General features: G+C 35.6%; 1 pseudogene; it reads right to left on the bottom strand.

Moving 5' to 3' along the window:
- Positions 1-951: 951 nt before the first annotated feature.
- LOC122900996 lies at positions 952-2,139 on the bottom strand (annotated as a pseudogene).
- Between the last annotated feature and the right edge of the window lie 16,353 nt (positions 2,140-18,492).

Raw genomic sequence — 18,492 nt, 5'->3', positions numbered from 1 at the left:
GAGCCTGACGCGGGACTCAATCCCAGGATCCCGACATCATGACCTGAGCTGCAGGCAGAGGCTCAACCCACTGAGCCACCCAGGTGCCCCATCTCATCATTTTCTTTTTTAAGAGAATTTTTTTTTCGATTTTTAAAAATTTATTTATTTGACAGAGATCACAAGTAGGCAGAGAGAGAGGAAGGGAAGCAGGCTCCCTACTGAGCAGAGAGCCCAATGCAGGACTTGATCCCAGGACCCTGAGGTCATGACCTGAGCCAAGGGCAGAGGCTTTAACCCACTGAGCCACCCAGGTGCCTCTTAAGAGAATGTTAAATCATTTATTGATTACACATGATAATGGATGAAACACAAGCTTTAATCCCATCTATAATTTTATCTGATACCATAATTCAATTTAGATATATTGCATAGGATATACCAACAATCATATTAATAACAAAATAAAGTCCAGGACTTTGTTTGGGTGACCTTTTAATGGTGAACTCCAGGTCACAACACATTAACTGTCAGTTCAACTATACCAAGGTTTGTGGAGACAATGGCTTCTGTGCCCAAGCAGGTTGCAGACAAATTTCAAAAGGAACCTGACATCACCCTGAAGGAATTCTAATTTCATACTGTTGGGGTAGTATACCAAGATGGCTTCAGAGTAGACTAACTTAACACAGCACATTTGAAAAAAAAAGAAAAAAAGGACACATTTATTCAGTGTCATGAAAAGATTATTACATTTAGCAATCAACATCATGGGTGCAAAAAAAAAATCTACATTAAAACACTTTGTTTGAATGCTTTACACTTTCCACAGAACAGAAACTAAAATAACCTGTTATACAATTAGTCACAAATACAGTCCTCGAGTTTTTTGCCCATACACATGAGTATTGTCTAAAACATGTCTTCTTTTAGCAGGTAGGCCCTGCCACCATTGCGCTTGGCTGAGTTCACAAATCTGTTGTAACCTGTAGCTTCCCTGTCATTTCTCTGGCTCTCTTCTCCTGCTAAGCTTTGTTTCCTGGCAGTAATTAAAACCTTCTGCCACTGCTGTAGCTACTGCTGCTTCTGGAACCACCATAGCCACCTTGGTTTTGTGGTTTGGCAAAGTATTGGCCTCCATGACCATAGGGGCCAGAGTTTCTGCCTCCAAAATTTCCTCCTTTCATGGGTCCAAAATTTAAGGATTGATTGTTGTAATTGCCAAAACCATTATAGCTTCTGCCACCTCCTAAGTTGCCTCCAGTACCACCACCATAGCTGCCTCGACCTCCTCCGCTGTTACAGCTGTCCTAGCTGCCACTCCCACCATAGCCACTGTCCTGGTTTCCACAACCTTGTCCAACACTTCCATAGTCCCTGTTTCTTCCAGAGTAACCAGGGCCGCCTCCTCATAACCACCATCATTACCAAATCCTTTATAGCCATCCCCACTGCCACCAAAGCCACCTCAGCCACTGAAATTCCCTCCATGACCAAAGTTGTCATTCCCACCAAAACCACCTCCACTGCCGCCACCAAAGTTTCCAGAACTACTTTGACCTCTTTGGCTGGATGAAGCACTAGCTATCTCTTGCTTACATAGGGATTTTCTTACGTCACAGTTGTGGCCATTCACAGTATGGTATTTTGAATAACAATCTTGTCTACAGAGTCATGGCCATCAAATATTACAAAAGCAAAACCCCTCTTTTTGCCACTGCCTCAGTCAGTCATGATCTCAATTGCTTCGATTTTCCCATACTGTTCAAAAGAATCTCTTAGATGATATTCTTCAGTGGCTTCTTTAATGCCACCAACAAAAATCTTTCTCACAAAAAGGGAAAGTTGTCACTTAAGTGGGCAGCAGGTCTTTGAGAGTCTTCTCTTGAGACAGCCTTCTTTGGTTCCACAACTCTTCCATCCACCTTGTGTGGCCTCGCATTCATGGCTTCATCCACCTCCTCCACAGTGGCACACGTGACAAAACCAAAGCCTCTGGAGCACCAGGTGTTTGGATCTCTCATTAACACACACGTCTGTAAGTGCTCCCCATTGCTCAAAATGGCTCCTCAGACTCTCATCAGTTCTTTCAAAGCTCAGACCTCTGATGAAGAGCTTCTGCAGTTGTTCAGGTTCTTTGGGAGACTCTGACTTAGACATGATGGTGGAGGGAAGGGAGATTTTAATGATGCTTATTTGGTGGTGTCTATGGGCAGAAAGAATGTAATATCTTATCTTTAATTCCCAGTATTGGTGATTATGGAACCCAGAGTGCCCTAGAGCAGTTCTCTCAGTTCTCCTTCTCTGCCATGCTCCCAGACTTCTGCAGGCCCTGTACACCTGTGCCTCAGAGTGTGGTGTCTCTCTCTCATCTCTTCTGTTTTTTTTCTCCTAATACTCATCAACAAATTATTATTAAGAAATAATTGATAGTTGGAGTAAATAACTGGTATGATATATGGCTGTATGGGCTTTTGCAAGCTAATTGCTGAATTTTTCAGGAATTTTGCAAGCCAGTTTTTAAACACAGCCTTCATTAAAGATTAAACTATAAAAAAGAAATAATTAATATACATCACTGTATAAGTTCAAGGCATAAAATATGATGGTTTGATTTACATGTATTGTAAAATACCCCACCAGATATTCATCATCTCATAAAGATAAAAGAAAAAGAAAAAAAGAAGAAGAAAAGGAAGAACAAAGTTTTTCCTTGTGATGAGAACTCTTAGTATTTACTCTCCTAGCAACTTTCCAGTGTGTCATACAGCAGTTGTTAGCTATAGTTACCATTTGTATATTACATCCCTAGTAATTACTTATCTTATAATTGGAAGCTTACCTTCTGATCACCCTTCTCCAATCCCCGCTGTCCTGACTTCTTGCACAAATGTGATCTCTTTTTCTATGATTTTTTTTAAAGATTCCATTTGTAAGTGAGGTCATATAGTGTTTGTGTTTCTTTCTTTTTTTAATACTTTATTTATTCATTTGAGAGAGAGAGAAAGAGAGAGCGAGCTCAAGTAGGGTGAGAAGCCGACTCCTCCCTCCTGGCAGACAGACATGGGGTTTGATCCTAGGACCTGGAGATCAAACCCTGAGCTGAAGACAGGCACTTAACCATCTGAGCCACCCAGATGCCCCAGTGTTTGTCTTTCTCTGACTTATGTCACTTAGCATAATGCCTTCCAGGTCCATCCATGTTGTTGCAAATAGTAGGATTTCTTTCTTTTTTATAGGTATTATTACATTGTATATATACACACCTCATTTTCTTTATCCATTGACCGATTGGTGGACATTTAGATTTTTTTCATGTCCTGGCTGTTGTAAATAATAATGCAGTGAACATGGGTGTGCCAGTATCTTTTCAAGTTTGTCTTTCTGTTTCCTTTGGATTTATTCCCAGATGGGGCTCATGGACATTTGATGAAGATCTGTGGAAAAGATGCAGATTCTTTTTGTTTAGTTCTCCTAGGGATTCTAAAGTCTCATACTATCCCTAACTGGTGTTTAAAGTTTAGTTAAAAATTCAGCTGTTTTCTTCTCACCTGTATCTAAGGTGGTTTTGTCCTACTCCCATGTCTCTGCCAAAGACACAAGCAGCCAAAGAGGGTCAGCATGTTCTGTATTATAGCTCATTGGACTCACTGCATTCTTAGGACACTAATGGACATAAAAACATCTGTGATTTTATAGGTAATCTGTCTTGCTATTGTTAGAATGTAACTGGTGTTCTTCTCAAGTTTCTACATTTTCTTTTAATGTCCATGCTGAAGGTTGCTCCTAATAGAGACCAATGCTGGCACTGAAGTAAAAGAGCAGGGATGATTGGAATGCTTCTGCCCTAGGGGCTACTTCTCACTGCTGGCTGTAGCACTGACTCAAGTTCTCACTCCCTGTTTCAAATGGTTATGTGTTGTTGTATCTGGAGGCTTTTGCAGAGCTCTCCATCCTAAGCCCTATCACCTGCTACTTTTAAAAATTTATTATTAGTTTTTTCAGTTTTTCATTATGTTCAGTTAGCCAACCTATGGTACATCATAAGGTTTTGTTGTAGTGTTCAACGATTCATTAGTTGGGTATAACACGCAGTGCTCATCCCAACACGTGCCTAATACCCATCACCTGGTATAACCTGCTATTTTAATAGTTTTCTTTTTTTAATTTAAATTCAGTTAGCCAACTTACAATGTATCATTAGTTTCAGATTTAATAATTTTATTTTCTGCCTTGAGTTTTTTTCCGTCTATAATTAAGTACCTTGATGACATGAGTGTTACTAAGATGGGTTTAAAAATATGGAAGTGTGATGTTAAATATATTTATCTATGCCACTTCAGCTGTTTTTATGTTTTGTCCTTCATTGTCTTGTGTATTACTAAAAGCTAATACTCAAGTGAGGGTTTTTTTCTCCCTCACCTTGTAGCTTACAGCTAGGGATGGCGATGGCAGTTATTTAAGATTTCTCGGTGTTTATACTATGATAGTCTCATATTCAGATTGTTGTAAAGAGGCTTTAGGTCACTTATTCTGGGGAAAATATATTCCAGTCTTACATCACTCAAAAAATTTAAAGTTTTCTTGAGAGACTCCCAAATTACACTTATTATTTCCCTACTGCAATTCTGCTGAAATGTACTACTGAAACATCATTGAAAATTTAATTATTAATTATTTAATTTAATTATTATTAATATTTATTATTATGATTGCATTTTAGTTAATAAGGAAAAAATAAGCTTTCTTTATGAAGTTTATAGAGCCTACACATTTCCCTTTATTCTTCATCTTGACTAATTGAATTTTTATGCAATGAATCAGTCACTCAAGCCACTTATTTATGACTCTTAGCTCATCCTCCAAATTCAATTGTCATGAAGTTCATCTGGTGAATATGTCATCTCCTCTCCATCACCTCTCCATGTCACTATCCTAGTCCAAGCCTGCATGGCTTCTCATTTAACTTTTATTGGCTGTGATGGAAGGCTGCTACGTGATTTTGTGGGTTTCAAAGACTCTCGTTACTGATATTTCTTTTGGTTCAGCTTTGCATCACAAAGAAGGCAATTTTCAAAAGTTAACAAAAGAACACACATGAATATCAGCAGCCCTTGGTACAAAACCACTTTTAGCTTTAGCTATCATTTACACAGAAAGTAGTCTAGAGGAATAGCATGTTTTAATAGACAACTCAGATTTTCAGAAAGCTGTTGACAATAGACTATTTCCAGACAAAGACAAGATCAGAAATGGGATTGCTGGAGCATAAACTCTCTGGGACCCTAGAAACCTAGAGGACTGACTCGGGCTTAAGAGGACGTTCTCATTTGTAAGTTTCAATATGCCGGTGTATACCTCAGTTAATAGGAGCAGGAGCGAGATAGGTGTCAGATGTCTTTCCTTCACCCTTCCAGAGTCACTCTCCACCACTCTCTTGTCTGCTTTGTGGCGTGTACGACAAAGCACCTTTAGTTCTGCATCAGTGGATTTTCTTAAACTTCAGCTTCTGGTTGGTCATGGCCAACGAGAGATACTACAGAAGATCAAAAGGTGACAGCTCAGTGAAGTCAGGGGTTTTCCCCGTCAGATTTGGCCCTGCCACATTGCCAGAGTATTGGCTGTTTCTCTCCTATGGGTCCTGTCGTGACCCTATGACCTCTTTGGTTATAGGGTGGTCGCAGCCCCACAATTAATAGTCCCAAGGCACTGTGCCGTACCTCAGTGGTTTCTTTTACTCCCTCCTGCACTTTCTAAATAGTTCTTCCCTTCAGTTACCTCATTTGAGTGTGTCATTTGTTTCCTGTTGGGACTGTGGCTAATGTAGGTGATACTCAAAATATTCAATAACTTCCAAGGCAAGGGCAGCAACTAATTAAAACAGATGCAGCTGTAAACCAGCAACAAGCCAGCACCAGTACGAGCTGTGTAAGTATCCATGTTGGTCATAGAATGTGAAAGAAGTATTTTGTAAGTAATAGTAGGAACCTAGTGTCAAAGTTTACAGTTAAAAAAAAATAAAATGGGTTTAAGATCTGTAATAATATCTTTTCTATTCTCTTCCCCTTCAATATACTATCTAAGTAGCAGAGAAAGAGAGCCTTGGGAGGGCAATCCCATTACTGGAGTGTGGTGACTCCACACTGTTGGCTGAGTTGTGTATCCCCTCCTTTGGGTAGAACTCCAGGTAAGTTTTTGGCCTATAGCTTTCTTGTGAGGCTAACAAAGAAAGTATTCTAATGTCTCCCTCCGAATCGTGCTCTTAAAACACTAACCCATCATATTTATACATACACAGAAGCCATTTTCAAGCACACAGGATCATCTGATTGTAATTACACCTTCAGCTTCACCCTGTGTCTCTTCCTATTCCAGTGCAATAGTTTTTCTGTTTGATGAGTACTTCCCCTCAGAGAGCATTCCATCCTCTGTGCTAGGGACATGCTCACAATGTGTAGTACCGCTATTGCCGTATCGGAGAACCTTTCCTGGAAACCACCAGGCAAAATTCATCACTGTTCTCTGTGCTTCAAGGTGCTTCTCACTCTGCACTGTGATTGATAGTGCATGTTTCCGTCGCCATTGCTAGATTTTGATCTCCTTGAAAGCAGGGATCAAATCTTTTCATCTTTATAACCTTAGGGCTTACAACACTGGATGTGATGGATTCGATAAACATCTGTTGAACCAAATTCATTGAATTCAGTTCCTGCAGGTTTGATGGCGAGCATGTGACAGAGCAGGGATTCAAATCCAGTTCTGCTGTGACTCCCGGGTCCGCGCTCTTATCCCTGCCAAGGGGTACTGTGGTTCCTCGTGTGTTCACAGCAGTTGTTTCTCTAATAGATGAAGGTTGATTTTTGTTACTGTTAGGTTTGCCTCATATTTTAGGAGACTGATGATTTCTTATGTGTCTTCTCAGCTCTGATTTACATGTATAGCGATTAGTTCTGTGTTTTTTGTACCACAGATCCAAAAAATAAAAATTTCAAACATGCCATTGAAAATAAGATTTTTTTTTTCTTATAAGTTCTAGTCCCATTCTTTTCTTTCGTGGCAGGGAGTGAGAGCAAAATGAGAGGCAGAGGTATATAAACTCTTCGTGTAATACCACAGAGAGCCTGATGTATAGTAATGGGTCCATGATCGTAAACGTCTCTCTTGGCACTCTTGCTACTGTCAGATTATTACTGTGTTCTCAGATTCAGCTGAATGTGTTCAAGGATCTTCTTTGGTCTGAAAGGTCAGCTGCTTTTAGTTGTGCACTGGTAGAATACTAATATGTCCTTATTCAAATTACCTGCTACAGCACTTATTAAATTGATGGCCTTGTGCTCTAATTTAATACTGGTGTCGTTCAGAGGCGGGCTGCAGCAGCACTCTGTGCTGAACGGGGTGATGCTGAGGCAAAGTTCAAGCTGAAACCATGGTTTGGGGCTGCATTTTCCCACTAAATTAGCAGTCAGATGCGGTGTATAATTAATTAGCACAAACCAGGGAAAGCTTGTCATTTAATAAGCCTTTTTTATTTCCACATTACACAAACAGTGGGAATTGATCCATTAAGTGCCTGGCTATTAATGCTGTTTAATGTATGTCTGGTTGTTAAATTGAAATGTCTAGGTACATACGTCCAGAGTTTAAGAGCCCCTCGTAGTTTGCTCAGTATTTGCTCAGATTTGAAGTCATGTTCCACAGAATCAATAATAGCTTCATTACCGAATTTGAGCCTGATTCAAACATGCATATGGATTTAAACGGGATGTTTCAGCGTGGTCTCAGACATGAGTTTCCGTATATATGTCTTAAAGTCCAGCCAGTCCCCTCCCCCAGAATTAAATATTGCATTGTGTTTGCAGCATTCTCTGCTTCCTTTCTTTTTGATATAATCCTTGTGCCTGCAGTTGCCTAAGGCAGAGAATAACTTTTTCTTCGCGGTGGTATTCAGCATTGTATCATGGAACTGTAGTAGGAACGAGCCTTATGAAATCCACAGAACGAGATTTCAGCTATCCTGCCAAGATGGCTGGAAGGGCACAAACAAAGTCTTGTCTGTGGCCCGAGTAGCACGCAAAGTGTTGGGTATTTAAAACAGCACCAACCTCATCTCTTTTCTAAAAAAGATTAAGGATTATTCACAGTTTTGTGAACTGGTTATTCATAGTGGGGAGGTGATTAACAGATGCATTCTTTACAGTAAATATCATCATATCTTATGTGCACAAATAACGACATTAAATGTGTCCCCCTGCCCTTTTTTTTTGTTAATGCAGACAGGAAAACTAAAAACCTGAATGTGAAATGACTTTAAGAAGGGGAGTAATTTGTTTGAACTGTTGATGAGGGCCATTTGCCCCATGGAAAAATTACTGTATTTGCCAATGTCCATCACATTTAAATGAGTGAAGCTAGTCCCTCTGTGAATTATTAACTATCAAAGAAGTTAATTACGTGTATATGTGTGTTTGTGTGTACACACACATATATGAAAAGGTATCTTGAAGACTCTTAAAAAAGACCACCAAACATAATCACAAAACTATGGCAATATCTCTGATTTTTTTCTTAAAAATCGAGAAAAGTTTCTACAGGTTTACATAGGGAATATTAAGGCTGTATTATTGTTAAGGATACTACTTGGGATTATTTTTTCTTCTGTAATTATCAGAAATATTTGAATCGTGAATATTTTGTACTAAAGAATGATGAATTAAAATGTCTGTGGCGTTTTAATACTTGTTTGGGACCAGTTCAGGTTTGTGTTATTGCATTTATCTTATTCAGGCTTACATTATAGTCAGATGATTCTATGTTTGTCTCCTGTCTTGACTGAAAAGTCCTCCAGTGCTGTGGCATGTCTAACTATGGCATTATACTTTTAATTTTTTATTATTTTGGCACAATAAAAAATGTATAGTGCATTTGGGTGGTACTCAAATGGGGAAAACTTTTTTAATTGAATGGGTAATTATCTTAAAAGGAAAGTAAGCAAAATATTTTATTTCCTCACACTCAATCCACATAATGCCCCCAAAATTAATTTATTGTGCTAGTAAATATATAATTTTAGATCTTCCATTAAATTTCTTGCCTGGCCAATTTCTCAAACAGTAGCAGAACTACCTTCATGACATCATTGTCCTTTTCTCAGCAAGAAAGTTTTGTGATTATTTATTTATTAACAAACTCATTTATTGATTCACTCATTCATTAGTTCTCCAACATTTAATCAGGGTTATTTTATGCCAATAACTCAATAACACACAAATATATTGAAAGATATTTTTTTTACCATTTCTCTTTTAATAGTACACACTGCTTTTTTTAGTTAATTTATTTATCAATTAAAATGCATTTTCATTACCTGCTAAACTTGTTAAGCTTTTGTGTTAGAATTAGAGCCAGTCACCAGTACTTCCAGGTCTGCCTCCTTAAAGTTAGGTATATAAAGTATAGATTTGGCAAATGGCTTGTGAGAAGTATGTAATATGTTACATTGTCTTCCTTCTGGCACTCTGGCCATGGAACCTGTGTTGAGATTATCATCAGCTTGATTTCCTGGGTTTCTACAGTAAATAGAACCTCTTATCCACCTGTTGACCAGGTGGTAAGTTAGAAAGGAAATTTGGGTACTAATATTTGGGTATTGTTCACTTCTACCATATAATCTTGCCTTTCCTACTCTGTAAATTATTATAAATATGTTTTCTTCTTGAATGCAATACCTGAAAAGTAAACTAAGAGAAAGAAACATTTTTAAAAGATATATTCAAAACCATTTTAACTTTATAGAACAAAATTTGGTAAAGAATCCCAATTTTTCACAATTTTTAAGTTTATATATAAAAATAGTAGCCTATGGACCAAAATTTAAGTTCTGCTGTGACAATTTTTTATTTTTAATTAACCAACAAAAGGGTACCTTAAAAGCTTATAACTCTATATCTAATTGTGTGAATGACATGTGTAATTTGTAACACTGGGTCAAAGAACAGAATGATAAATCTCATTTTTTCCATTGGTCTATTTAATAGAATTGTTGGTATACTTGGATAATTTAAGTAATTACTGATCTAAACACAATTATTGACCTAAAAATACAACTCACAAACAACATTTTGTTGAGATAAAAATAAAGTTTACTTCACAGTAAATTCTGTCAACTTTAACCATTTCATACTTTTGCTATATAGTATTTATTGATATTAACAATTCTAAATAAAATTTCTCAGGAGTGATATCTAAAAATGACTAGCCTCTTAGTTTTGTCACTGATTTTTAAATATTAGTTTAACAGAATTATTTTTAAACCTGTCATCTGTAAAAATGTAGAAAATGAATAATAAATGTTAGCTAACAACTGATGGGTCCATGTGAGAATATTTGAGTTCTTATTTTTTTAAAATATCTTTGGAATAAAGGACAGCTTTAATCTGCACATATAAAATAATAAAAAATTTTAATTAATGAATAAGAATAAGCAAAGGGCAATATGTAGATACTTAAATTTGTTCATTAAATGTCATAGTGGACAATTGTTTGGAAAGTAAATTATAGCAAAAATCCTTTAATTGGGGTTTAATTTATATTGGGATTTGAGAATAATGAATTTTTTTATGTTGAATTTTTTAACCAGGCTAACTTTGATACATCTAAATCAGATTTGTGGTTTGGTGCTTATTCATTTTATTACCCTATATTGTACAACTGAACAAAATATGATCTCAATAATAAAGTCAAACTATATCTTTAAAATGGCTACCAAAATAAGAATCTAGAACATTCTATAAGGTTATATGTTTGTTACACTATATTCAACCTCTTAAAACTAACAAAGCTCTCATAAATTCCCATTATGTGGTTGAGGGTTTATATAGAGAGTATTGTCCATTAAAAATAATTTTTTGAGTAAAAACTGAGTGGAAACTTAACAGTTATGAACTTAAAAAAAGTATTAGAACATATGAAGCCTACTATGAACTGTATTACAGTATCAGGGAAGGCATGTGGTTAAAATGGTAAAAAATGTTTCCATTCTCTATTGTTCCATAAAGCTAACAGTGAAATTTCCATATTTTGGGTGGTTATTATTCTAACCTGTTCAGTTTTATGAATTTTTATATGCTTTGAGTCTCTGCTTTTTCTAAGAAATGCTTTCTTTTTTCCTTTTTCTTAAAATAATTTTATTTAAGATATTTTTACTAAATGAATTTTATTAAAAATAAATTCAGTAATCCTCATCTATAATAGTAATAAGAGGAAAATAATTTTAATGCTAACAGGAAAAATGACTAATTCGATTATTGTGGTAAGTGAAATTTGATATAATCATTAATATGATACAATAGTATACATAAGGATATGCAAAGGTATTCACAGTATATTGCTAGTAAAAATTAAGTTTAAAATAGTATGGATGACTCTCATCCTATTGTAAATACATTTTATATTAGTTTTTTAACATATGCATAATATAGTATGTGCATATCTATATCTAAGTATGTGCATGTACAGAAGACTGGATGCATGACTAAATAGGAGATGAGACTAAAGATATTTTCATTTTATTTCTTGGTTATTTGAATTTCCTTTTTTGAATTTAAAAATATTTTTCCAGCTTTACTGAGATATAATAGACATATTATGTAAGTTTAAGGTGTGCAACATGATTTGATACACATATATTGCTAAATGATTATAACAGTAGTGTTAGTTAATACCTTTACAACCTTACATAATTACCACTTCTTTGTGGTGAGAACATATAAGGCCTATTCTCTTCATAACCAAGTATGTAATACAGTCTTGTTTACCAGAATCACCATGCTGTATTGAATTTTCTTAATTTTGTAAGATGAACAGTGTGTTTTCTTTGTATGGGGTAAAAGGAAATATGTTTTGTTATTTTGTGACCTATCAGAGAACATTGTTAAAGAAAATTTATTTCATTAGAATATCTGACAGCTTTATTACAGTAATATTACAAACCTTTGAATAAAGCTATCATGAAAATTTTAAGTAATGATTTTGCAAACATGAAGGAAATGATGATTTTTCCCTTTTTCCTACTTAGGTATTTTGAAATTGATATTTTGAAGTGAGTTAGCTACAGATATGTTGCACAATAATCATGAAAACATCAGCCCGTTAAGTTTGCTGTCCTGACCTAAGCAATGTTTTTATTGAGAAGTATGGTCCTCAAGATAATTCCCACATAAGGCACCAAAATCAGCATTAAAGGGTTTTTATATTACTGATGAATGTGCATGGCTGAAAGGAGATAATTTTTTAAAGGTCTAAATAGTGTTTAAATTTCTAAGAGAAGAGCTGCTTTAACAGAGATTCACCTCTATCTTTTTTTTTTTTACACATATGTACATATAAAAGAAGAATACAAGTTTTTAGTTTCCACTCAGTATTTTTTAAAAAATACTTTGGCAGGATCTGAAGAAATAATTACTGTTAAAGTAAAAAGTACACTCTTGAAAATGTATTTTCTCTGACAGAAACATAAACATTTATTTATATTTCATACTTATTATGACTATAGGCAAAATAGTAACATAACATATTTTATTCTGGCCATTATATTTAGGTTAGATACAAGTGCAGAACTCAAAGAATGTAAATATTTTTATTGGCCATTCAAAAATGATGATATTACTTACTTATATAGTAGTATTTGAAGTACAAAATTAGACATGCAAATTCTGTGTAGGCTACTTGTTTTATTCCCATCTGAATTAACTGAAATATATTTCCCAGTAAATATCTTTAGCCTGAAGCCTAGGGTATGGGAAAGTTATTGTGGAAAAACACTTTTGAAATATCCTTGAAATATTCAATCTTATTGACTCACAATCTTTTCTATAGCGTAGTTAGGTCACTAATGCTATTTTTGACAAAAAAACCCCAATGCATTTAGTTTCTTTCATTGGTATCCTTATTTTCAAAAGCTTTAATATAGCCTATAAAATCATTCTCATTGGGAAAGAATTAGAGACAAGTCATCATCCTTTGAGGATAAGTTCAATTAAAAGGTAAATTTAGCCCTCTGGACCTCATGCAAGTAATCACTACACAATGAAATTGTTGTTCACATCAGAAGTACTGATTGTTACCCATTTTGTGTGTTTTTAAGGCAAACTGTCATTGAGAATTAAAAATGTGTTCTTGAATTAAATGAATAAGACATGTATTTTTAACTCATCTATAACACTTCACATATATTTTTAAATAGTTTAAAATAGTTTGAAGTAGGATTTCTGAATTAATCATTGTTTTAAGTAGTTTGGATTAGAGTTTTAAATCCCAGATTTCCTGTGGGGAAAAAAAAAGGAGTAGAAGGAAGAACATTTATATTAGAGTGCTTTACATACTAATCATCTGGAATGGGATATAATAAACTATTTCAAATGTTCTTCCACTTGTAATGATAGGATGTCTTTAGATAATTTTACAGAATTTATTTTATTTTACTAATTGATTGGTATATTCATCATCCAGAGATATACTAGTGAAAGCTGGGTTCTAAATCACTTTCCTATGATAAGCTTTCCAATTAATTCTTCTCACACTGTTTTCCTGGTGACATTTGAACTTCTTTCATTATATAAAACACATCTGGAATGAGACATTGCTGAATAATAATCATGGATGCTAACATGTTAAAGATTGGACCCCTGACATAGTCAAATGTGTTCTGGTTTAAAACAGTGACCTCAACTAATGCTGTTTTAAGTGAACTACATTTAGAAAGAATATACAGGCAGGTCTTTTTAGCCTGCCTGTCATGTGGTAGAATTGGTCAAAAAGAATGAAATCAAATTGCAAACTGTGTCTCCCTTGTTTAATGGTATTAACTATATTCAGTTATATTTTTCCTCCCCTCAGCAAATATTTTTTCTTTCTTCTTATCTAATATGAAAAATATGACAATAAGTAAATATTTTAAAAGGGTTACCTAAAACATATGTTAAATCATGTATTACTTATAATTTACATTTGTATCATAGGGTTACTGAATTTCTTCTGTGGTGTATTTCATAAAAGAGAAGATGCTGATAAGATCCCTTTTAAATGGCTTGCTAATACCAGAAGCAGATCATTTAAAATGGACCTTACATCTTTATAGGACGTTAGAAATGAAGACATTACCTCAAAATGTAGGTAATTATTGCCTCCTCTTTTATCAGTGCTATTTTCTGAGGTATTATCATAAGAGAGCACTTTAGTATTAAGCAGGGCCTTCGAGTGGCAATAAATCAGTCCAACTGAGTCATCATTGTCTAAGGCATCTGAACTACTGCAATGTTGTGGATCCTACCGAGAGTGTGAAATCACTTGACCCTTGGCATTAACCTTTGCTGAATGAATAGACACTGCTTTCCACATCGAGGAACAAAGCACAAGACTATTGATTAAACACCACATTCACTTGATATTAAATACTGGCTGAACTCACTTCTTGCTTCCAGTTCCAAAGGGAGAAGCCCAGAGAGTTGCTGAGTCTCAAGAGAATGGATGTTTGTAATTCAGAGCAATGTTTTTCCTGCAAAGTACTTTTTTTCTCCTTTGATCAATAACTAGCAGCCATGATCAGCCATGAGTATGTATTGTCAATTCTGACCTGTGTATTTTATCACTGAAGGTGAGAGGTCACAGTGCTGTGACTAATATTTCAGGTCTAAGCATGAATTGTTTCCTGACTTCAGTATCTGTTTGAAAGAGCAATTTGTTTTATTTTATTTCTGGCCTTATGAATCATTGTTTAGGCAATTGATTTGTCTGCATTAGTACAATACACAATTTTTCTAAAATTCTTTGGATTTATCACTGTTTTTGCAGATGTGGAATTTTCTAGACCTCAACAGTAGAAGAAACTACCTAAGGACATCCTTAGGATTTACAGTTTATTTTATCTGGGAAAGAGATATACTATAGTTAAATAAATTTTATCTGGGAAAGAGATATACTATAGTTAAATAAATTTCTCAGATGAAAGCAAAATCTTTGCAAGAGAGTGTAGCAATATGTATGAGCATAAAGAAAACAGCAAAAGATATTTTTGCAAGAAGTCTTAAGCTAATTGTCTTCTGAACCATTGCATGTGCCTATACTACTGACAATAGTTGGATAGCTCCCGTGTAGATCTACTTTACCCAGAAAGAGAACATGTATTATTGACCGATAGATCAATTTAATTCATGGAACTAGAATTAAATTTAAAAAATTTTAGCCACAAATGAGAAAAACATTTTTATTTTAACTGTGAATTATTTTTGTGAGCTTCTATAACTGGAATTATCTTACTGGAGGAAGGAACATAAACAGCTACTTTAGAGAAGGTCATTCTTCTCTAAGATTTCATATTATTTTGGACCAAGGATATTTTGGACCAGTAAAACTCCTTAGAATAATTGTTTTCATCGCTAAGGGTTTGAGTGGCTTGTGTGGAGCACCATCCAGAAATTCTAGATCAGCTAGCTGTGAACTTGTCATAGTTGAGCAAAGATCCTTCGTTGCCTGAATTATAGAAAATACTTCCTCTAAGGACATAATGGTGTAATTTAATACACGCACAGTCTCACACAGTTTGCACAATTTTTGAAAAGGAGTATTAGAAGGCTGTGGGAAGTTGATAAAATGAATCATGCTGCTAAACTTAATGGTCAATCCTTTTGATTTGATGCTTTCTACGGGACATACAGCCTCTAGAATATTTCTTTAAAACCTACTGAAGCTTGGAAAAATGTGAACAACATTGAATTTAAACACTATTTTGGTTATGTATTATATATTCCTTTTTCTTCATTACTAAGGACATCTGTATAGAAGTCACTTTTATTTCACTATTATCTGGAGCACTGACATCCAAGGACTTGGCATTTACTCTGACACTTGGAGGTACCTAGATACAATTTATTTGACTGTAATAATGCAGTACCAACTTCTCTTTTGCATGCCAAAGCATATAAAGGTAATTGTTTATAAATACTGACATTTTTAAGGTTATAGTGAATGAAAATATTGAAGTAGAATTTGTTGCTTTGAAGTACCAAATAGAGATTTTATTTTTTTATTCTGCTGTGCATGCTAGTGAATGAGATAATTTTGTGACATTTTAGACACCATCAGCTGTGGCTGTGCCAGGGTCACCTGGCAGGTGGTGACAGAGCTGTGATTAGAATCCATGCAGCACATACTGCAGGCCCTTTCGTGATCTCGTTGGTGTTTGTGTGCGACTTCCCAGTGGAGATTATTTAAAATGAGGTTGTGAAATAGAATAAAATGATAGTTATAATTTAATATGACAGATATTGGAATTCCATATTCAGAATTGGAAGAAGAAGGGAGATGGAGAGAAAAAGAGAGGGAGAGGAAGGAGAAGAAGAAAAAGAGGAAAACATTCCTAGTACAGCCCTACAGATTAAAAAACATGATGGGATAGGAACCTCACACGCTTATGCTAATGGGGGTAGGGAGTTTGTAATTTTTTAAAGCTCAAAAAAGTAAGTAGTCTCTTCAAATTTCTGCCAGATGAAATCCCCCATCCCTGTTTTTAGAGATAATCTAGAGATAGGTGAGAACACACATAGGTAAAAGTGAAAAATGAACCTACTGTTTAGAGGAGAGATGGAGGATGGTTACTCGTGAAATGTATTGTTTTTACGTTAAAGACAACTCGCTGTGGAGGCTTTTGAAAAGTTGAGGTGGGAGAACTCCAAAAGCATTCTGCCACAGATAGATTATTCAAAATCGATCTCTTCTGAAGAAAAACTTTGACGTGGTTCCCATTTATCTGATCAGTCACAAGAAACTTAAAAAAAAAAAAAAAAGTTCTCTGTAACAGTTCCTATCCAAAAAGGACAGCTCTCTAGGTTTCCTAGCCTGAACATAATAGTCTCCAGCCTGGTTGAAATCTTTTCAGTGAAAGTCTTTTGTTTCCTTGAATTAGCAGAAGACTTTGAAATTGATTACACATTGTTAAATCTTTGCTTGGGATCTAGTAAAAGCCCATATAGTTTATCTGACATAGTCGAGTTTATCTTTTTACGTTTGTCATTCCTCATAAAAGATATCGACCGGAATTTTTGTGACTTTGACCAGCAGAAAACCTTAGCTGACATACTCAAGGCTGAAATGCAGTCATCGGAAATGGAAGCACTTCAACCCTGCCCCTGTGGCGAGAATGGCTTCCCGTTAGACAATCTGGTCAGATTCTTTATGGACCCACAGGGAGGTACATGTGCTGGGCATTGCGTTTATGTTTTTTCTGACCTACCTGCTCCTTAGAGCTGCATTCTAAGACTGCTGCTTGTGTAAAACCTTTCAGAACTATGCATCATTGATCTGGCCGTAATCACACTGATCTGTTGGCTTTTCACTAAACTTTACTTAAGTGAAAACTAACCCTCTGCTTCCTCTTTGGGCTTATGATTGACTGTATGTCTTTCGAATAGTGTGAAGATGGTGGCTGTGAAACTGGAATACTGCTTTTTAATGTCTTTAAAAGAAGAAAAGAAAAATGTGTCCCCTCAACCACTATAGAGCAAGAAAAAGAAAATAATGATGGTGTGCACCATCTTGTCAATGATGACCTTTAGGGAAACTTTTTAGAATGTCTTCACAACTCGAAAAGGCTTTTCTCTTTTCTCCCCCAACATTGATTTATTCCAAATTTATTTTAAAAACAACTTCACAAGGGTAGATTTTAATTCATTGATGCAGTTTTTCACTTAGGCTACACACATATTAATTGACAGTCCCTTTATTCATTTCTGGGATAACTGGCAGATGACGCTCCGCGCCTGAGATACAGACCTATAATAGGAGAAGAACTACCATAGGGATAGAAAACAAGGGGCCACAGGAGGTGAAAAACTGTTTGGAAGAAAGAAGGAAAACACCAGGACTGTATGGGCATGAGATCTGGTATAGTTATAGGATGTCATCAGTCCTGCTCTCCTTTCCGATCCCTCCCAAGTCGCTTAGGATCTGTGGGCTTGGTATATGAGCTTAAGATTTATACACAACAATAGGTAGTAAGATACCAAAAAGCATAAAAATATAAGCCGTTGTAAGTGTCTTTTATGTGGGAAGAGTTGATTCCAGATGCTAAGTTTTCATTATATACATTTGTAATTTCATGACACTAGGGTAGTCTAAGTATTTAGTAATATTTATGGTCCTCAGTCATTTCTCCCAGTACATTCCATGCATGCATGTAATTTTTCTACAACTAATAGCTTATTCTTTTATAAAGAATGGTAATGGGAGTGGGTAATTATCATCTAGTTGCTTAGGACTGTACTTTTGTGTATGCAAGGGCAGACCTCTTGCTCCACCTTTCAAAATAGCATTCCTAATCATCACAGTGCGCCCAGAGCTGCTGAATAGGGGCATGTGTGCTGACCTGGATTATTAGCACATCCATCTAGCCAGCAACACTGTGAAATACTTTCCATTTTTCACATTGCACATTTTTATGTGAACACACACACACGCGCGTGC

This window comes from Neovison vison, chromosome 1, assembly GCF_020171115.1.
Source record: "Neovison vison isolate M4711 chromosome 1, ASM_NN_V1, whole genome shotgun sequence".
NCBI lineage: Eukaryota > Metazoa > Chordata > Mammalia > Carnivora > Mustelidae > Neogale > Neogale vison.
Note: the sequence above shows the minus strand (reverse complement) of the source record. Positions and strands in the feature narration are given on the sequence as shown.